Source organism: Canis lupus, chromosome 11 (assembly GCF_003254725.2).
Source record: "Canis lupus dingo isolate Sandy chromosome 11, ASM325472v2, whole genome shotgun sequence".
In the NCBI taxonomy this organism is placed as follows: Eukaryota; Metazoa; Chordata; class Mammalia; order Carnivora; family Canidae; genus Canis; species Canis lupus.
This window is the reverse complement of record NC_064253.1, coordinates 55606291-55628421: the sequence shown is the minus strand read 5'-3', so window position 1 is coordinate 55628421 and position 22131 is coordinate 55606291. Positions and strand designations below refer to the sequence as shown.

The following is a 22131-nucleotide window of genomic DNA, read 5'->3' as shown; positions in this document are numbered from 1 at the left end:
GGCTGCGCGTCCATTGGCTGCCGGGCTCCCGCCGGCCCCGCCTCCCGGCGCTCCGCGAGCGGCCGAGCGGGACCCCGCCCGGAGCCCCGCCCACCGGCCCGCCGGACAGCCAATCCGCAGCCGCGGGCGCCGGCCTCTGGCCACGCCCCCAGGCTCCCCGGGGGCCGTGCTGCCAGACCCCTGCCCCAGCCAGAGCCGCCCCCGGCTGCGCGGAGGCCGGGCCGGGGGCAGGGTGTGGGGCGCCCCGGCCTGGGCCAGCCTCCGGCCGCGGACGCCGGGGGTCGCGCCACAGGGGTGTCTGGCTGTGAGGCGCCTTCGGGAAGAGGCTGTGGCCGCGCGACGCTCTTCCAACCTCTCCAAGCGCGTAAGATCCAGCACTGACCCCGACCCCATCCACAGCCCCGCACCCGCGTCCCCAACACCTGCACCCAGATCCGCGGGGTCGTCGGGCAGGCTTCAACTTCCACTTCCCAGACCCACGCCTCAACTTTCGATATCCGCCCCGCCGCCCGGAAAAATCTTGCCTCGGTGCCTTCCACGGACGCCTCAGTCTCCCGCCTACCGCCGCCCGTCCGCGCCCCCGCCGTCGGCGTCTGACCCCAACCACACTCCAGGCCCCGAAAGTCCTCAAATCCCGGCCTCAGGCCTCGGATCCTGAGATCGGACACGCCCCCTCCTCCCTCAGCCCCTCAGCGCCCCCCCCCCCCCCCCCCCCCGCAGCCTCTCTCCCTCCGGAACTCCGAGCAGACCCAGCACCCGGCTCCAAACCACACTCCCTCCTTCTGACCCCTTCCGGATCCAGGTGGGAAAAGGAAGGTCCCCACCACCCCCTCACCACACCCCCCCCCCCCCCCCCCGCCCCAGAGGACGAGGATTCCCCTTCTTGGCTCGCAGCACTCCTCCCCTGGCGGAGGGGGAGCAGTCAATACTTTGACTTGCCTCTGACACGCCTGCACAATAATTCTGAGGTGTCACTAGAAACCCAAATAAACTCGGCTACGTTTTCATTCTGAATTCCTAATTTACTGTGAGACGCTCCACCCACCTTCCCTCTGGGACACCAAAATGAGCTCCAGATTTGTAATTCTTCCTGTCAGACTAGTCCTCTCTTCAGACACAAACACAGCCGAGGAGGCTGTGTTCCACAGAACAGAGAACATTTTTCCACAGAACCTTTTAAGGAGAAAATTTTATTTTCTGTGTGATCTGAGCTTGGAATCAGATAAACCTTGGTCGCAGAAATCACAGTCACCGCCCCCCACCCCCAGCCCCAGCATCGATTCCTAAATCACTGCGGGGCTGCTCTTCCCTGAGCACTTCACCTGCCTCTGAAGACTTCCCTCTCGGGCTGTGAGAGGGCTGGGTGGGGGTCTCGGAGCTGGCATCTGGGACCTGCCTGCCTCTTCCCCTCCTGGGTAGGACCCTTATTTGAACAAGTCAGTCAACCTTACGGAGTCTCCCTGTCGTCATCTGGAACGTGGAAATAAGATCTCCCTCCCAAGGTCAGTGAAAGGATATGAGATTTGGGGGTTCTTCCTCCCCCCTCTTTCAAGTGCTACTTGTAGGCCCTCCCTCCAGACACTTCCATCTCCTCCCTGGACAGGTGAGCCCCTGGGTATACACTGAACTGCCTACCTAGGGATGCAGCTGCTACCAAAAACATGGCACAGCCTGCTCTCTTGGGCTGCTGGAGACCAGCAGTGACAAGCTCTCCTCTTGCTCCTGGCCGCTGGCTGACCAAGCAAGCAAAAACTACTTCCGGCGGGTGCCAGGCCCAATCTGCTCTAATCTTTTCAGTGGAGATGTGGAGGGCAAGTCAGAGTCTTGTGAGACCTGACGTCTATAGACTTTTTTCACTGCTCTAATTCTCAGTGTCTTTCATGAGAGCCCAGAAGATATTTATTGTATGAACGAATGAATGAATGAATGAATGAATTGCCTCAGACAAGCGAAGTGTCTTCCTCTCATCAGGTTCTCTCATTAGATTCTTCATCTCTAGGGGCCCATGGGTGGCTTAGTGGTTGAGCATCTTCCTTTAACTCAGATCATGATTCCAGGATCCTGGGATCAAGTCCCACATCAGGCTCCCTGCAGGGAGCCTGCTTCTCTTTCTGCCTGTGTCTCTGCCTCTGTGTCTCTCATGAATAAATAAATAAAAGCTTAAAAAGAAAAAAGATTCTACATCTCTAAAATGAAATATTATACCTACCCCATTTATAAATAAAAGGGATTGAATCACATGTCTTGGGCCCCTTAGATGATGTAATGTGTCTGGAACAGTGTCTAGAACATAGTAAATACACTTTTTTAAAATATAGTAAATATTTAGTTAATGCCATTTCCTTTGCCCAGCCCCTTCAGGCTCTGTTTGATTCTAATCAGCATTCATGTTCTGTTAACCTGTGCCTTCGCCTTACAGAAGCTCAGTTCATCAGCCTTGGTTATCTTCTATGACACACTTCCAGTTCTTAACATTTTCCATGGAATTGAGTGTCTTCATTAGAACACTGAGGAACAGGAAGGAGAAACAGACTATTTTTAAATTTTATTTTCCTGATATTAGGAAGAAATTTCCATGAGCCACAGATCCATAAATAAACTACATTGGAATGGAACAATAAATTACAAGTTCAAAATCATGGTTCTCAAACTTTAAAACGAGTCCAAATTGGCTGGAAAGTTTTTTAAAATGCAGATTGCTGAGCATCAGCCCTAGAGAGTCTGCATCCGTTCATCTGATAGAAGTCCAGGACTCTGCAATTTGTAATAGAGACCCCAGGTGATTTTGTTGCGGGTGTCACCAGGCCACACTTCAAAAGACACTAGTTTAGAAAGTGTTACCTTGAAATTCAGTAAATAAAAATGCACATACTTATTTCACCTTTTGAGAAAGGGAGGGCAATGGGAAGAAGCCTCTGGCTTTGGAGGCCTAGCTGGTATTCTGGCTCTACCCTTTTCTAGATGTAGGATCTGTGCACGCTACTTGATTTCTCTGAGATTTCACCTCCCGCAGTGTGAAATGGGATAATGACACTGACTCATATATTTGCTGTAAGGTCTAAATGAGCTATTGCACATGAAGAATCTATCATAAATGTTAATTCCCTTCATAGTCTCTACAGGCTTTGAAAAAGGCTTGTTTACTCCATCTTGATTTAATGGGGAAGAAACGGAGGACCAGCCCCGAGCAGGTCAGCTTCAGAGCCAGGACTAAGTGACTCTCCCTCCAGTGCCTTGTCCTCTGTACAGTGCTACCTTTCAGTCTTCATGCCAAGTACATTGTTTGCTTTTCCTTTTGGAGTACTCCCTCAAGTAAAATGTTTTCTTCCAAATGGAGAGCACAGACAGTTAGTTGCCTAAACTACATTCATTCCTACATTCACTTTGTAAACAGAATCCTCATTTCCTTTGGGAAAGCAGTTCACCTAGCTAAAAATCTTAATTTCCTAGGCACCTGGCGCCTAGATATGACCCTGTGACAGAGATCTGGCCAGTGAAATATAAGAAGTCTACCAGGTAGAGCTTGTTGGGAAGATACTGTTTTCCCTATAAAGAAGAGATAGACCCATCACATCCTCACCTTCTTTCCATCGGGAATATAGTTGTGATGCCCAGAGGAATAGCAGCCATTCTGTGAGCATAAGGATGGTGGCCATAACTAGGAATAGTAGACAGAAGGTAGGAATGGATAGAGTAGAAAACTTGGAATGGAGTCTGGATCCTTGATAAACTCCTTGAGCAACTGTACCAGCTCTAAATGCTTACCACTGAAGTTCGCATTATATTAGAAAAACAAACATCTCTTTATTTTAAACCTTAAAACACTCCAATTCTGGTGGTCAATACTATCTATTGTATATTTTGTTACTATCGTATTTTCTTAAACTACGAGCTAATGTTGATTTATATTATTTTTATCTATTGCTAACTCCTGGGCTCCTAGCTGAATAACAAATCACCTCAAAACTTAGTGGCTTAGAATAATAACCATCTATTATTTCTCATGAGACTGTGGATAGGCTGGGCTGTTTTTCTTGGTCTAGGCCAATTGAAGCTGATCACAGTTGAGCTTGCATATGAGGCTGGTCAACTGGGAGCTGAACAGATCTATAATGGTTGAGTTCATCAGCTCCTTCATGTGGTTTTTCACTCTCTAGCAGGCTAGCCTAGGTTTGTGAACATGACAGTTCAGGGATCCAAGATAATGAATGGCAGTTTCCAACTGGCACATCGTTTCTGCCACATATCATTGGTTTGGGCATGAATTAGGCCAAACCCAAATTCAGAATAGAGAAATAGAGTCCACCTCTTGCTAAAAGGAACAACATCACATTGCAAAGGGAGGGACGTAGATATCAAGAGAGACCTAAGTGTGGCCATTTTTGTAAACACTTTTTATCACTTTTTCTGATCTTCATTTTTTTTAATCCCTAGATTTTCCAGCTCAAATCATTTTAATTCCACCTGAAGTACATCCTTTGGAATTCCCTTTAGAGAGAGTTGACTCAGTAGCAAACAATTTCAGTTTTTGTCTGCCCAAGATGACAATATTTAATCCGTAGTTTTGGACAGTGTTTTCACTGGCTACAGGTTTCCAGACTGGCAATCGTTTTTTTTTTTCTCAACAATCAAAACTATCATTCCACTGTCTCCGGCTTCCATTGTTGTTTGAAATCGGGTATTAGTCTATTTCTCTTCTGTAGGTAATTGGTCTTTTCTGTCTTCTTTTTAACAGACTTTATTTTTTATAAATAAAAATATTTATAAATTTTATAAAAAAATAAATAAAATATTTATAAAATAAAAAATAAATAAAATATTTATTTTTTAGGTTCACAGCAAAATTGAGCATAAATTACATAGAGTTCCCATATATTCCCTGTCCCTGCCCAGGCACAGCCTCTCCCACTATTAATATTCCCCATCAGAGTGGTTGGTTTGTTATAATCAATGAACCTGCCCTGACATATCATTATCACCCAAAGTCCATAATTTACATTAGAATCCACTTTTTGTGTTGTATATTCTATGGGTTTTCACAAAGGTTTAATGACATACATCTACCGCTCTAGTATCATACACAGTAGTTTCACTGCCCTAAAAATCCTCTATGCTCAGCCTACTCATCTTTCCCGCCCCCTAACCCTTGGCACCCACTGATTTTTTTCCTGTTACCATACCATAATTTTGCCTTTTCCAGAATGTCATATAGTCAAAATTGTACTGTAGCCTTTTAAGATTGGCTTCTTTCACTTAGTAATATGCATTTAAGTTTCCTCCCTATCTTTTCATGGCTTGATGGTTCATTTCTTTTAGCGCTGAATAATATTCCGTTACATAGAGTTTATTTATCCATTCACCCCCTGAAAGATATCTTGGTTGCTTCCAAGTTTGGGCAATTATGGATGAAATGCTATAAACATCCCTGTGCAGGTTTTTGTGTGGACATAAGTTTTCAGCTCATTTGGGTAAATACCAAGGAGCATGATTGCTGGATCATATGATAAGAGTATGTTTAGCTTTGTAAGAAACTGCCAAACTATCTTCCAAAGCGGCTGTACCATTTTGCATTCCCACTAGCAGTGAATGAGAGTCCTGTTGCTCCATATCTGGCTGCTTTTATTTTATTGAATTTTTCATCTCTACAAGTTTCATTTGGTTCTTTTAAAAATCTTCATTTCTCCTCTCATCATGTCTACATTTTTCTTTATATCCCTAAACATATGAAGCATATTTATAATAGCTGTTTTAATGTACTTGTGGGATAATTCCATCTACTCTGTCATTTCTGGGTCTGTTTCTGTTTACTGATATTTTAGGCTCACATTTTCCTGCTGCTTCTTATGTCTAGTAACTTTTTTATTGGATGCCAGACATTGTAAATTTTAGGGTATGGAGCGCTTTATTTTCCTGAAGAGTCTTGAACTTTTTCTGACAGTGAGTTAAGTTACTTGCAGATTAGTTTCATCCTTTTGAGGCTTATGTTAAAACTCCTTTAGGACAAGTCTAAAATAACCATTATTTTAAGACTAATTTTGCATCACCTGTCAGGTATGTTCTTTCTGGGATCTCTCTGTTAAATCCTCTGTATAGTCCACAAGGTCTCTCCACTCTGGCTAGAGAGGATTCAAATGATTTCTGAGCTGGTCTGAACTCTGAAAATCTGTTTTATAGCTTCGCAGGTATTTTTTTGTTTGTTTGTTTCCTCCAGAGTTGTTCTTGCCAGTCTCGTGAGGTTTCACTCTCTGCATGCATAGATTAGTATTCAGACAAGAGTCCAAAGGACCCCAATATGGATTTCTCAAAATCTCTGCAGAAGTCCTTCCTCTTGGGTGCCTGGGTGGCTCAGTTGGTTAATCGTCTGCCTTTGGCTCAGGTCATGGTCCCAGAGTTTTGGGATTGGGTTTTGGGATCGGGTCCTAGGATCAGGCTTCCTGGGATTGGGAGGCTACTTCTCCCTCTCCTTCTGCCTTCCATTCACCCTGCTTGTGTTCTCTCTCTCTTAAATAAATAAAAGAAAGAAAAAAAAGAGAGAAGGAAGGAAGGAAGGAAGGAAGGAAGGAAGAAAGAAAGAAAGAAAGAAAGAAAGAAAGAAAGAAAGAAAGAAAGAAAGAAAGAAAGAAAGAAGGAAGAAGAAGGAAGGAAGGAAGGAAGGAAGGAAGGAAGGAAGGAAGGAAGGAAGGAAGGAAGGAAGGAAGGAAGAAAGAAAAGAAAGAAACTCTTTCCTCTCCAGCTGCAGGCTCCCTGAGCACCGATCTTGGTCTCAAGTCAGAGGAAATGCTGAGCATCTGTGTTTGTTATTTATTTGCATATCATCTTCTGTGAAGTGCCTGTCCAAGTCTTTTGCTCAAGTCTCATATGAATGATTTATAGGAGTTACCTGTACAATCTGGATATAAGTCTGTTGCCAAATGTGTGTCTGGTAAATATTTTTGTTCTGTTATTTTTATTAATGTTATTTTTAAAGAGTAGTAGTTTTAATTGTTTTTCTTTACAGTTAGTTCTTTTTGTGTCCTGTCTAGAGAAAAAAATGCCTACCCTCAACCATAGATATTCCTCTACATGTTCTTCTATTTGCTTTAAAGTTTTGGCTTTTACATTTAAGTACTTAAGCCACCCTGAATTAGGTCTTGTATAAGATGTGAGGTATGAGTCAAGGTTTAATTTTTTCTGTACTGACATTCAGTTGATCCAGTATGATTTACTGAAAAACCTTTTCTTTCCTTTTTAAACTATGTTGGTGCTTTTGTCAAAAATTATTTGACTGAATGTTTGCAGGCTTATTTCTGGACTCTCTTTTCTTTTACATTGGTCTAATTGTCTATCTTAATGCCAGTATCACTGTCTGGATTACTGTACTTTATGGTAAGTTTTAAAGTCATGTGGAGTTTGCCTCCCAACTTTGTTCTTCTCCTACGTTGTTTCTAGCCAAATTTTTAAGTTATGGTAAATAGAATTTATTTTTAAATTTCACTTTCTAACTGTGTTTCCACTAAGTTTTCTAAAATTTTTAATTTTAACTCCAGTGTATTTAACACATTGTTCTATTAGTTTCAGGTGTGTGATATAGTAATGCAACAATTCTCTACTCAGTGCTCATCATAAGTGTACTCTTAATCCTCTTCACCTATTTCACTCAACCCCACCCACTTCCCCTCTGATGACTATTTTGTTTTCTATAGTTAAGAGCCTATTTCTTGGTTTGTCTCTCTTTTTCTTTGCTCGTTTGTTTTGTTTCTTAAATTCTACATATGATTGAAATCATATGGTATTTGTCTTTCTCTGACCGCTTACTTCACTTAGCATAATACCCTCTAGGTTCATCCATGTTGTTGCAAATGGAAAGATTTCATTCTTTTTTATAACTGAGTAATATTCCAACACACACACACACACAACACACATACATATCTACATCTTCTTTATCCATTCATCTATCAATAGACACTTGGGCTGCTTGCACGATTTGGCTATTGTACATAATGCTGCAATAAACACAGGGGTGCATGTATCCCTTTGAATTAGTGTTTTTTGTATTTGGGGTGTAAATACCCAGTAGTGCAATTACTAGGTCATAGGGAAGTTCTATTTTTAACTTTTTGAGGAACCTCTATACTGTTTTCCACAGTGATTGCACCAATTTGCATTCCCACTAACAGTGCAAGAGGGTTCCTTTTTCTCCACATCCTTGACAACACCTGTTGTTTTCTTCTGTTGTTGATTTTAACCATCCTGACAGGTGTGAGGTGATACCTCATTGTGGTTTTGATTTGCACTACCCCGATGATGAGTAATGTTGAGCATCTTTTGACATGTCTGTTGGCCATCTGGTTATCTTGTCTGGAGAAATATCTGTTCATGTCTTCTGCCCATCTTTAATTGGATTGTTTATTTGTTGGAAGGTTGAGTTGTTTAAGTTCTTAAATATTTTGGATACTGACCCTTTATCAGATATGTGATTTGCATATATCTTCTCCCTTTCTGTAGAATGTTTTCTAGTTTAGTTGATTGTTTCCTTTGCTGTGCAGAAGCTTTTTATTTTGGTGTAGTCCCCATCAAATTTGGGGGGCTATTTTTGCTTTTGTTTCCCTTGCTTCAGAAGATCTATCTAGAAAAATGTTGCTATAGCTGATGTCAGAGAAATTACTGCCTTTGCTTAAAGGCAGAAATTAAAAAATCTTCTGGATTTTTATGGTTTCAGGTTAGGTCATCAATCCACTTTGAGTTTATTTTTGTGTGTAGTGTGAGAAAGTGGTCCAGTTTCATTCTTTCACATGTGGTTGTCCAGTTTTCCCCACAACATTTGTTGAAGAGACTATCTTTTCCTGTTGCATTCTTGCCTTCTTTGATGAAGAGTGATTGTCCACATAATTATAGGTTTATTTCTAGGCTCTCTATTATGTTCTATTGATCTATGTGTCTCCTTTTGTGCCAGTACCACATTGTTTTAATTATTACAGCTTTGGAGTATATCTTGATACCTAGAATTATGATACCTCCAGTTTTGTTCTTTTTATTTAATTTTTTAACAGTTTCTTTCTAAGGATTTTATTTTATTTATTTGAGAGAGAGAGAACATGAGTAGGGGAAGGGGCAGAGAGAGAAGGAGAAGCAGACTCCTCACTGAGCAGGAAGCCTGATGTGGGGTTTGATCCTAAGGCCCTGAGATCACAACTTGAGCCCAAGGCAGATGCTTAACCAACTGGAGCTACCCAGGCACCCCAACAGTTTTGTTCTTTTTATTTATTTTTAAAGATTTTATGTATTCATTCATGAGAGACACACACAAAAAGGCACAGACACAAGCAGAAGCAGGCTCCATGCAGGGAGCCTGACGTGGGACTTGATCCCAGGTCTCCATGATCACACCCTGGGCTGAAGGCAGCGCCAAACCGCTGAGCCACCTGGGCTGCTGAGTTTCGTTCTTTTTAAAGATTGCTTTCAGGGCACCTGGGTGGCTCAGTCAGTTAAGCATCTGCCTTTGGTTCAGGCCATGATCCCAGGGTCCTGGGATCGAACCCCACGTCGGGCTCCCTGCTTAGCGGGGAATTTGCTTCTCCCCTTCCCTCTGCCTATCACTCCTCTGCTTGTGTTCTCCATCAAACAAATAAATTAAAAATATTTTTAAAATTGCTTTGGCTATTCAGGGTCTTTTGTAGTTCCATACAAAATTTGGAGTTGTTTTTCTTAATTCTGTGTAAAATGCGATTTTGATAGGGATTGCATTAAATGTTAGATTGCTTTGGGTAGTATGGACATTTTAACAATATTTGTCCTTCCAATCTATGAGCATGGAATGTCTTTCCATTTCTTTGTGTTGTGTTCAACCTTTTTCATCAGTGTTTTATAGTTTTCAGAGTACAGGTCTTTCATCTCCTTGGTTAAGTTTATTTCTAGATATTTTATTATTTTTGGTACAATTGTAAATGGGATTATTTTCTTAATTTCTCCTTTTGCTATTTCATTATTAGTGCATAGTGTATAGAGATGCAATGGATTTCTGTATATTGATTTTGTATCCTGCCACTTTACTGAATTTATTTATCAGTTCTGATCATTTTTTGGCGGAGTCTTTAAGGTTTTCTATATATAATATCATGTCATGTACAGTAATGAAAGTTTTACCTCTTCCTTGCCAAATTGAATACCTTTTATTTCTTTTTCTTCTCTGATTGGTGTGGCTAGGAGTTCCAATACTATGTTTAATAAAAGTGGTAAGAGTAGACGTCTTGTCCTATTCCTGACTTTAAGGGAAAATCTCTGTTTTTCACCATTGAGTATGAAGTTAACTTGTGGGTTCTTTATATATGGCCTTTATTATGTTGAAGTATGTTTCCTCTAAGCCTACTTTGTTAACAGGTTTTATCATGAATGGATGTTGTACTTTGTCAAGTCCTTTCTCTGCATCTATTGACATGATCATTTGATTTTTATCCTTTCTCTTGTTGATGTGATATATCAAGTTGATTGACTGATTTGTGAACATCAAACTACCTTTGCATGCTGGAAATAAATCCCACTTGATTGTGGTGAATTTTTTTTTTAATGTATTGCTGGATTCAGTTTGCTAATTTTTGTGGTGATTTTTGCATCTATGTTCATCAGAGATATTGGCCTGCAGTTCATTTTTGTGCTTGTTCTGTCTTTTTTTGATTTTGTAATCAGGGTAATGCTGGTCTCATAGAATGAATTTGAAAGCTTTCTTTCCTCTTCTACTTTTTGGAATAGTTTGAGAAGAATAGGTATTAGCTTTTCTTTAAATATTTGATAGTAATCACTTATGAAGCTGTCTGGTCCTGGGCTTTTGTTTGTTAGGAGGTTTTGATTACTGATAAATTTCATTGCTATCAATTGGTCTGTTCAAATGTACTATTTATTCCTGATTCAGTTTTGGGATGTTATATGTTTCTAGGAATGTATCCATTTCTTCTAGGTTGTCTAATTTGTTGGCATATAATTTTTCGTAATATTCTCTTATAATTGTGTTTTGTAATTGATTATACAATTGTATTGTTGTTTTTTTCTTTCATTTATGATTTTGCTTATTTGAGTCCTCTCTTTTTCTCTCTCAATGAATCTGACTAAAGGTTTGTCAGTTCTGTTGATCTTTTCAAAGAGCCAGCTCCTGGTTTCTTTCTTTCTTTCTTCTTTCTTCTTTCTCTTTCTTTCTTTCTTTCTTTCTTTCTTTCTTTCTTTCTTTCTTTCTTTCTTTTTTTTGTTCAGCTCCTGGTTGCATTGATCTGTTCTATTGTTTTTTAAGTTTCTATTTCATTTATTTCTGCTCTAATCTTTATCATTTCCTTCCTTCTACTAGTTTTGGGTCTTGTTTGTTCTACTTTTTCTAGATCCTTTAGGTATAAGGTTAGGTTATTTTTTTGAGATTTTTCTTGCTTCTTGACATAGGCCTGTATTGCTATAAACTTCCCTCTTAGCATAGCTTTTGCTGCATCCCAAAGATTTTGGACCACTGTTTTCATTTTCTTTGTCTCTGTGTATTTTTACTTTTCTCTTTGATATCTTGGTTGACCTACTCACTGTTTAGTGGTATGCCAGGTAACTTCCATGCTTTTGTTTCAAGCTTTCATTTTTTTTTTCAAAAAAATGTTTTTTTCAAAAACACAGTTTTTGTAGAAGCTGTATTTGGATCTATTCCAAATCTGTTTGGTGTTCCTTTATTGTTCCTTATTTCCAATGTGTGTTTTTCAATTTGGTTTTTTTTAAGGCATGTAAAGCATTGGTATGTTAAAAATTTTAGTAATCATAGTTATTTCATAATTATGTTTGTATATGATAATCCCAGCATTTGAACTCTTGTGGGTCTATTTCTGTGTCTGTTGTTTCTCATTTACAATGTGTCTCTATACATATTGTGACTTTTATTGAAGGCCGTGTATTTTCTTTGGGATTTTATTTGAGGGAATTCTTTAAAGTCTGAGTAAAGAAAGGGTCCCCTAAGGAGGATTTGCATTTCTTCCTGCAACCTGTACCTCTACCAGTCTTAGGTTACTCTACGAAATTATTGGCTTGAATTTTGGAGTTTTTAATTTTGTTGTTTAAAGCATACAAGTAATATGAATTGGGGTTTCAGACTGCATGAGGAACAGCTTATGCTTCTAGATTCTCTGTGATAACTTTTTTTTTTTTTTCTGAGCTCAGCACCCAGGTTCGTGCAACTGCCTGGTGGTTGATGAAGTTAATAGTTATTTCTGGTTCATCTTTTCATTGGTGGTGTAGAGCTTTGGGGTCTCATCTTTATGGAAGAGGTGTCCAAAGGCCTTGGATGGCCTCTGATTTTTGTACTCTGTGATTCCCTGTACTCTGTGAGACCAGACATCAGAAACTCCAGTTAATCTGGTTCAGTAAGTGCCCTCAGAGCAACAGCCAGCTGCAGTGCTCCAGTTGCCATGATGAGTTCCTTCTTTCACTTAGTATTTTTGCCCAAGCATCTCTTACTTTCTTGCCAGCTGACAAATGCATTTAGGAAGATATATTTCCCCAGCATTTTTAGATTTATTCCATGGGAGGGTCAATCTACCAATTATCAGGAATGAAACTCCTACTGCCTAAATTCCTATTACAGACATCTTAGAAATCACTATCGAATTTTCTGCTGCAGTGTAACAGTTTTAACTGTTATAGGTATCAAAGGGGATTCAAACAAAAGCTATTTTGCCAATACAGTTTTTAAAAAAATTCAGCTTCTGGCATTGTCTCTGCTGCTTTTCAAACATTAAAAATATGCTCACAGGCTGTCTATCCCACTCGCCTCTGTCAAGCTGGTTTCCCCAAATGCTTGGGTTGCTTTAAGAAAATGTTTTGTTTTGTGTTTTGTATTGTTTTGTTTTCATTTAGACTTTTGTTATGGATGTCTACTTTTAAACACACTACGGATAAAGAATTTGTCCTATGGATACTTTCTCTGCTTTGGGGACTTTATTTGTTAATTTTTTATTAATTTTATAAATGCCCCCATAGACACTGGAAAACAGAAGTTGACTCTTCTGTGCATGTGAATTTTTTTTAAGATTTTATTTTATTTATTCATGAGAGACAGAGAGAGGCAGAGACATAGGCAGAGGGAGAAGTGGGCTCCCTACTGGGACCCCAATGGGGGACTTGATCCCAGGGCCCTGGGATCACGACCTGAGCCAAAGGCAGATGCTCAACCACTGAAATACCCAGGTGCCCCTACCTACTTGTTTTTAGAGAGAAATAGTACAAGTGGGGTGAGGGGCAGAGGGAGAAGCAGACTCCATGATGAGCAGGGAGCTGGATGCAGGGCCTGATCCCAGGACTCTGGAATCATGACCTGAGCCGAAAGCAGATGCTTAACTGACTGATCCACCCAGGCTTCCCTGTGCACGTGAATTTTTGTGTGTGTATATGTGTGTATGTTTCATCCTGGTAGTTAATCTTTGCTTAATTTTGACTGCTTGATCTGCAAAGACACAGACATGCATTAAGCTCTCCCCATTGCTTTCCCTGTCTCTCCAGAGACAGATCTGCTGGCCTTGATCACCATCCTTACCTTGTAAAGCAATTACTGTAAAGTAATGCCAACTTCCTGACCCCTGTGATTTAGGGCTGAGGGCTAGCAGGCTTGAACCATCTTCTCTCTGACTCCGAGAAGTAGTCTCTGGAACTTAGCCTCTAGTGGGATGACAGCTAGGTCTCTGCCTCGTTCCCGTGTCTAGGCTGAGCTGAGCAGGTGCAGCATGCAGGTGCAGGACTCTGAGAAGCATCTCACCTGAATCAAAAGCAATGGGCAGAACACATTTTTAGGAGAGATTTCAAAGAGCCTGAGAATTAGATGAGCACTGCTCAGATGGGGGCTCATCATGCCAGCATCACCATCTCTGGACCCCAAGTATGGGTCTTGACTCCTCCTTTAGTTCCCAGAATGTAAGTCAAACTGTTTCCTCATTTCTGGTAAAACAGTTGAGATGACTAGGTACTTTCCAAAGGAATTTGACTGTGAAGCTTAAGGAAATGAAAGAAGAAAATGCTGTAGGACCATCAAGCTTATAGAATCTGTGTGTCTCAGTTGCTGGAAGGTTTTGCTCCACATCCTACTTGAGAATTCCATTTATAGATGACTTCATATTATTTGAGATGGGCTCCTTTCTCTCAATCTCAACAAAAAGCCAGCTTCAGGGTTGGGGGTCAGTCTCCCTGGATGCACGACTTTCTCTCTTCCAGCCCTAATGGGCCAGATTGTATGAGGAAGGACAGGGGCTCCTGGAAGGACAGGATGAAGGCATGAGGTCTTTCTGTGCAACTATTCTTTCCCCTCTCAAACATGGATAGGTCATGTTTTTCCAGCCCAGTCTTTGTTTCCCTTCTAGGAGCTCACAGTTAAGTAGGGGAGATGGCTGCATACAATTAACTTAGTGTAAGATCCTAACTTCAATATCTCCAGACCACCTCCCAGATCCTACATCATGTTTCATCCAAAGAAACAACAGTCTGACTTTCTGAAGCACACACATGAAAAGTAATTAACATTTTTATTGAAAATAAAATATTTAATGGTGTTGGAAAGATTACATTTAAATGACAAAATGTGGCCTATGCCCCCTGAATCCTCTTCCTCCTTCCTGACAGGCCTTCTGCCCGTGCTAACAACTACCCAGTTGGTCTTCTCCCTCCGCGTCTCCCACTACCCAGATCTCTATTATAAAGGCACTGGGCATCTGATGGGCAAATGTGAACCAGGTCTTGGCCAGCTGCCAGAGAGGGCGGGCGGGACAACTGCTGCTGTTTGTGTTACCGTGGTGTAACGGGACAGGTGTGGTGGTGGCAGTTCCCTCCCACCACTTTCTTCTGTCCATCCTTGAGCACAGTTGCTCCCTAGGGGCTGTCCAGGGTCTTCTTGCTTTGACTCAATTCACACCTCTTCGTGGACAACCTGCAGCTGCTCCCCTGGCTTCCTCTGGTGTGGACATGGACATGCAGACGACTCCCAAATCCCTGTTTCCCCAGGAATTCAGCTCCTAAGTGCCCAGGTTTTTCCAACACGTAAACCATTCTTTGGGAGAACCTAGAGCTTGAGAGGGACACATGGTTACCTACCAAGCTCTCTTTGGGACAGCAAAACCATGACTCTTATAAATAGGTTATTGATGATATTAGGTTGGTAATCATCCTGTGTCTTGTTTGTCTTTTGGCCTCTCCTCCCTTCCCAGCAAGTTCTGGCCGGGGAATAGCCTTTAGTTCAGAATAGTTCTGGACAGTGAATAGCCTTTTTGTGTTTCAGACAGGATCAGGCATCTCCAAAGCATTTATTTGTAATGTTTCCAGGCCCACCAAAGGATTTGGTTGGATTGCCTAAGAGACAGATCCCTGGATTAATTGGGTCATGAGTCCCCTCACTGTGGCCAGGACTAGGACTACTGCCCATCCCATGAACCAGTCCCCTCACTGTGGCCAGGACTAAGACCACTGCCCATCCATGAACCAATCACGGTGACACTGATTGGGATTATGGTCATTGGTTTACTTCAGTCAAGGGATACTCCTAGAGCTCACCCAAACCACAAGGTTATCCCACTGTGGAGAAAGAGAGAATAGGTGGCAGGTGAGTAAGCAACCAGTGTCTCCTGCAAAGTTCCTCTTGAGCAATGGCTTGCAAACATTTTTTGTACATGATCCATGATAAGAAATACACTTTGCATTGTGACCCAGTGCCCACTCCCAACGGACTCACTGACAGCTGTAACAAAACTTCCACAAAATAATATTCACCCTTTGCTTGCTCCTGGGAGCACCCTTTGCTTGCAGCTCCAGGCTGATAGTTTGTAGTCCTGGCTCCTTGATCAGGTAACACTCAATTCTATCTCAGTTTTAAAAAACCCTGGTCTAAACGCACTAGATTTATTTCACAACTCACTAGTGGGTCACAGCCCACAGTTTGAAAAATACTACTCTTAAGGTTTGCATAAAGGGCTTGCATTGTTTAAATGGTGGTTAAAATGTGTCATAAATTTTCCAGGAATGTAACAGGGAAGTGTGTTAGGAAGTGGAAGTTGAGTTAATGGAGAGTACAAGGTCATGAAGTGTAGAGGAGTGGTGCTTGCCACTTATGACACAGAAAGCAGGCCTTGAGAGCAGGGAGTCTTGAGTTCCAAAGTGGGACTTCAGCTTCAGGCAGTAAGCAATCTACAGGACATCCCCCTGGAATAGATCAGATTTGTGGCTACAAAGGACTTCTCTGGAGACAATATAGGGGCACTAAGATGTTTTGTTCCATGATTTTGGTTACCCAAAACCCAACTCCAACCTCTGACCAGACTTCTTCAACCTCTTGGTGACTGGGTTATAGTGACCAGACAGATGCTTTTTGGTCATGCTAAGGCCAGGCTAGCCCAAGCACCTATTGTGCACAGGATGTGTCTGTGTATGATGTGGAGGGTATGTGGGGGAGTGAGGATAAATGGGCCTTGTACCCATTTATAGAACATTAGATGACATACACAAGTAAATAATATATTTTTAAGGATACATTAATATGTTAAAAAAATCAGAATAATAGTTTGAAAGAGTAGATTGAGAGAGAGAGAGAGATACAAGGAAAGGATACAGAGGGCCTTCAACAGGGATGATAAAACATTTTATTTCCTAGTCTAAGTGGCAGATACATGGCTGGTTGTTTTATTATTCCTTAAACATTAAAGATGCAATGTATGCACACATACCTACACACACACACACACACACACCTACTGGCATATATGACAAAAAAATATAATAAGTGCCAGGGCCTATGCTTAGTGAGCTCACAGACTCAAATGGAAGCCAGACATCATCACAACTAATATATTACACAATGAGATCATAAGAAATATAAAGAAGGACTTCATTCTGGCTACTTCTATGACCTTGGGTAAGTCATTTTATTTCTTGAAGCCTGAGGCTCTTCTGATACATCTAGATAGATAGATAGATAGATAGATAGATAGATAGATAGATGATACACACACATGTGTATATAATAGGTTTATTGTGAGACTCAGTTGATATGTACTGCATGATAAAATGTCTGACAAACTGTAAAACGTGTGAGATAATATTATCACTCTGGGCATCTTTGCAACTGCTTCTTTCTTCTGTGAAACTGTTATCCCACACAGTTTTATGCTCAAGTGGCAGTCTGAGCGAAGCAGGTTGTAAGTGACTGTAAATTATTCTCAATCTAACATATTTTGTGTCTAGCACAATGAGGGACAGAAATAAAGGCGGCACGGGCTACTACTGAATAGCTCGTAATTGCCGGAACAGGGACTTGGAGCTTCAGAGACCCCTGAGAGGACTGGTCCAGGGGGACTAGGATTTTGAACTTGTGGGCCAATGGGGGGTTAGTGCTGAGAGGAGAGCCCTGTGCCTCCCCTTCCCTAGGGGCTCTTTCAGTCCAGCCAGTGGACCCCCACTGCCATCGCCGCACCAGGCCCTGGAGGGTGCTGCTCCCCAGTGCTCAGGCCGAAACATGAACACAGATCCCTCCTCCCAGCTCTTAGCAGCCTAAGGAAGTGCAGGAACACTCTGGCTTCTCATGCTGCCAGGGTAAGCTCTCATTCAGGATTACCAGGCCCCATTATTGCCCCTCTGCCCTAGGAGACACCTAGCACCGACCAGCAGCAGTACAGCTCTGCAGGTTCCCTGCTCAAGGTCCTGACCTTTGCCATCTCCATGTGAGGAGTCCCACCCCAAGGCTTGGAGGTTTGTTCTCAGGAATAAAGTGAGAGTTCATTAGTAAGACTTAGGAGTCTAGGTTCAAGGACACTCCAGGCAAATTGACTCCGAATGTTGTCTCTCTTGGGATAGAGTATGTCCCAGAGATTAGGGGAGACCCAAGTCTCAGGTTGGAGTTAGAGTCCCACCCGATCAGGTGACATACACAAACAGGGTAATTTGAGGAGAGTTTAAAGTAGGGCTGTTTTCAAAGGGATGGCAGGGGATGGAGAAACCACAAGGGAGAACGCAGAAGCCTGCAGAGCTCCCCGAGGACCAGTAACAGTGGGTGCTGTTACCAACCCAGACCCAAATGGGCACAGAGAGGAGAAGCATCTGGACTCTGGGCAGGGAGGCCTGCGAAGGATGCCGCTTGATGGGAGATGCGCTTTTCACTGGAGGAATGCAGCAGGACCTTGGAGAGCCTGAAGACAGGGAACCTGGCAAATAAGTACCTCAACCTCGCACTCCTCCCTCCCTTCCAACTCTAGCCAGTCGGCCTAACCCACCTGGGAGCCAAAGCACAAGGAAACTCACTGCTGTATTCCAGAAAGAGCAGGTTGCAGGGCACAGAGCCAGGTGGGTCTGGAGGAGCAAGTGACTCACACCGCCTGGCTGTGAAAGTGGGGGGGGGGGCAGGTCGACAGGGGCCAGTCTGGGCAGCACAGCCCAACTGTCAGGAGAGGGAAACCCAGGAGGTATCAGAAATGACAAAACCACTGTCAAGCAGTCAATTCAGGGAGACCAGCTCCAGCCCATGGGAATTCAGAGATCGAGAAGGCCCCCGGGAGGCCAGGGCATGTCCTTGATGGCTGAATCCAAGTGTCCTGTGTTTAAACGATGATAGAGGCACATCTTTGCAGAGATATTTTTGGCATGCAAGAATCGAATTCATTTAGCAATTTCCCTTGCAGCAGCAGGTTGAAATTTCCCATCAACTGTTTTCAAGGACATTTAGAAGCAAAGCTGTAGCAGACGCTCCATTATTTACTTTATGAAGCAAGTGACTTAGTGGCAAGACTCCGGTGCAACAGCGCAGAAGATCTGGGGGTGAGACTTCACTTTGCCTTAAACTCACTACTGTCCTTTATTTTTTTTAAGATTTATTTATTCATGAGAGACACAGAGAGAGGCAGAGACATAGGCAGAGGGAGAAGCAGGCTCTTCACAGGGAGCCCAGTATGGGACTTGATCCCTGAACTGAGATCATGCCCTGAGTCAAAGGCAGACGCTCAACCGCTGAGCCACCCAGGTGTCCCACTACTGTCCTTTGAATCACTCTCTTCCCCTCTCTGTGGCTCAGTTGCCTTTTCTGCAGTGTGACAGGGTTGGCTGTGATCTGTAAGATCCCTTCTGATTCTAGCAAGCTGATTTTCCTAGAAACTATATGATCAGAACAAGTCTTGACACACTGGTCTGGGCAGTGATTTTTTGGGATTGGAAACTAGAAGCTCAGGTAACAAAATGCAAAAATAAACAGGTGGAACTACATTAAACTAAAAAGCTTCTGCTCAGCAAAGGAAATAGTCAACACAACGAAGGGGCAACCTACAGAATAGGAGGAGGTATTTGCAAACCATGTATCTGATAAGGGGTTAACATCTAAAATATATAAAGAACTCATACAGCTCAACAGCAACAAACAAACAAAAGAGAACCCTGCTTTTAAAAATGGGTAAAGGACCAGAATAGACATTTTCCCAAAGAAGATATCCACATAGCCAAGAGGCACATGAAAAGATGCTTGATATCACTCATCATTGGAGAAATGCATATCAAAACTACAATATCACCTCACACCTATTAGGATGGCTATTATCAAAATGACAGGGATGCCTGGGTGGCTCAGTGGTTGAGCGTCTACCTCTGGCTCAGCTTGTGATCTCGGAGTCTTGGGATCGAGTCCCACACTGGGCTCCCTGCATGGAGCCTGCTTCTCCCTCTGCCTATGTCTCTGCCTCTCTCTGCATGTGTCTCTCATGAATAAATAAAATCTTTTTTAAAAATGACAAAAGATAACCAGTATTGGAGAGGATGTGGGGAAAAGAGAACTCTTGAACACTATTGGTGGGAATGTAAATTGGTACCATCATTATGTAAAATAGTATGAGGGTTCCTTGCAAAATTAAAACTAAAGCTACTATAGGATTCAGCAATCCATCTTCTGGATACTTACCCAAAGGAAATGAAATCAGGACCTTGAAGATCTGTTTGTACTCTCATGTTCATTGCTGCATTATTCACAATAGCCAAGATATGGAAACTACACACACAAGATATGGAAATATTCCACACAGTGGAATATTATCCAGCCTTAAAAAAAGAAGATCCTGCCATTTATGACAACATGGGTGAACTCAGAGGACATTATTGTTAAGTGGAATAAGCCAGACACAGAAAGAAAAATCCTGCATGATCTCAGTCTTGTGTGGAATCTAAAAAAAAAGTTGAATTTATAGAAGCAGAGAGTAAAAGGCTGGTTACCAGAGGTGGGGAGGTGGAGGAAATGGGGAGATGTTGAATAAAGAGCACAAAGTTGCAATTATGCCGTGTGAAGAAGTTCTAGAGGTCTAATGGACAGCACAGTGACTGTCGTCAATAATACTGTATACTGGAAATTTGCTAAGGGAGCAGATCTCAGGTGCTCTCACCACACACACACACACACACACACACGGTAAGTACAGGGAGAGATGGATATGGTAATTAGCTTAACTAGTAATCTTTTCACCATGTATATGTATGTCAAAATGTTGTACACTTTAAATATACAGTCTTTTTTTTTTTTTTTTTAAGCACCAGTCCTGACATCTCAGCACAGCCAACTTGGCAGTCACTCTGTGATTCCGTTTTCTAAGTCACAAAACTGTTTCTTTGAAATCTCCCTTTAAAATTGCTCCATTTCTCTGATGCAGCAAGAAGGCAAGAGACAATAATTGCTTTCCAGTGGACTCATGCCCACGAAAACAAACCCAAGGGTACTGCTGCTAAAAAGAATCCAGTCTGCCCCACTTCCTATTTATTTGGCTTTGGGGAGCCGGACAGCGCGCGGCCGAGGACGGCGGGGTCACCGCACTGAGTCACCACCTGAAGTGGGGCCTGGGGCTGCAGGGCCTCCGGGCCCCGGCTCGCCCCTCGGTCCTGTGCATCCGGGCGGAGGGAGCCGCCTCCTGACAATTCCTGCCACATCGTGCATTGCTTGTTTAAGTTAGACAAGAAAACAAAACCAGCCTGAGCGCGCGCTCCCAATTCGGTTCCTGGACTGCGTTCAACCCGGTTTCCTGTAAGACGGATCGGTTGCGTTGGCCTGCCCAGCTCCTTGCCCTGGCTTTCTCAACAGAAACAGCAGGCTCGCCTCCTGGCCTTAAAAATCTGGTGGATCCTGGTGGGGCTGCACCCACCCCCCCCAGGTGATGACACAACCTACGGCTGGCCAATCACAGAGCCCCAACCCGCAGGCTAGAGACTGAAGGAGGGTGGAGGTTGGCCCTTGCAGCAGCTGGGAGTTACATCAGGTTCACCCTGGAGAGGAGAGAGCAGCCTTCTCACTGCCTTGGCACAGCTGACAACAGAGCCATGTCAGGAGCATGACAACAGAGCCATGTCAGGAGCTGCTGGTGGCCGTGCTTCCCATGCCCTGTCCTTGCCAGGATGAAGCCATCCTGAGCAAGAGAAAATGAGGCCTGAGCTCGGAGAAAAGTGGAGATGAGTGATGCAGGGAAAGGCCTGGGAGGAGAGGGCAAAAAACTTGACAATATAATTCGGGTGCCTGGACACAGCGATCCCATTGCCAACCTGCCCCCCGCCTTTGTACAAGGACCAGTAACTCTCCTTTTCTAGGTAAGCTAGAATTAACTGGATTTCTGTTGCCCAACCAAGGAAGCCTGAATCATATAGCCATTGGTCCCTGCAAATGGAACTGCAGGGACCCTAAAATGTGGAATTGCCTCAGACAAGGTGGTGCAGAGCCACAAGGATTCCTCTTTCCTGGAGGGAGAAGCTGGCATTCCAGGCTATGTGCTGTAGGCAGCCAGTTAGACCGTTACAAGAAGTCTAGGTCAACAGATGTCAGGATGTTGGAATGGGTTGTCTATGCACTACCAAAAAAGATGCTTCCATCAAAGTTGGGCTGTTTTGGGGCACCTGGGTGGCTCAGCGGTTTGGTGCCTACCTTTGGCCCAGAGCGTGATCCTGGAGTCCCAGGATCGAGTCCCACATCAGGCTCCCTGCATGGAGCCTGCCTCTCCTCCGTCTGCTTATGTCTCTGCCTCTCTCTCTGTCTCTCATGAATAAATAAATAAAATCTTAAAAAAAAAAGTTGGTCTGTTTGAAAGTGGGAGGGATCAGCAGACAGATAAAAGAGAGGCTCTTTCTCCTTGAAGCAACATGCCATGGGTAAAGAGG

At 43.0% G+C, this 22131-nt stretch overlaps 1 long non-coding RNA gene across 2 annotated transcripts; it reads left to right on the top strand.

Annotated features, from left to right (window-relative positions):
• Nucleotides 1-702: 702 nt before the first annotated feature.
• LOC112650263 (uncharacterized) lies at nucleotides 703-22045 on the top strand. 2 transcript variants are annotated; one of them, XR_003130062.3, is made up of 3 exons: nucleotides 703-1502; nucleotides 18642-18777; nucleotides 20524-22045. It is a non-coding gene; the product is annotated as an uncharacterized LOC112650263 (long non-coding RNA). The 2 variants fall into 2 exon arrangements; XR_004803827.2 differs by lacking the exon at nucleotides 703-1502 and adding an exon at nucleotides 16480-18306.
• The last annotated feature ends 86 nt before the right edge of the window (nucleotides 22046-22131 follow it).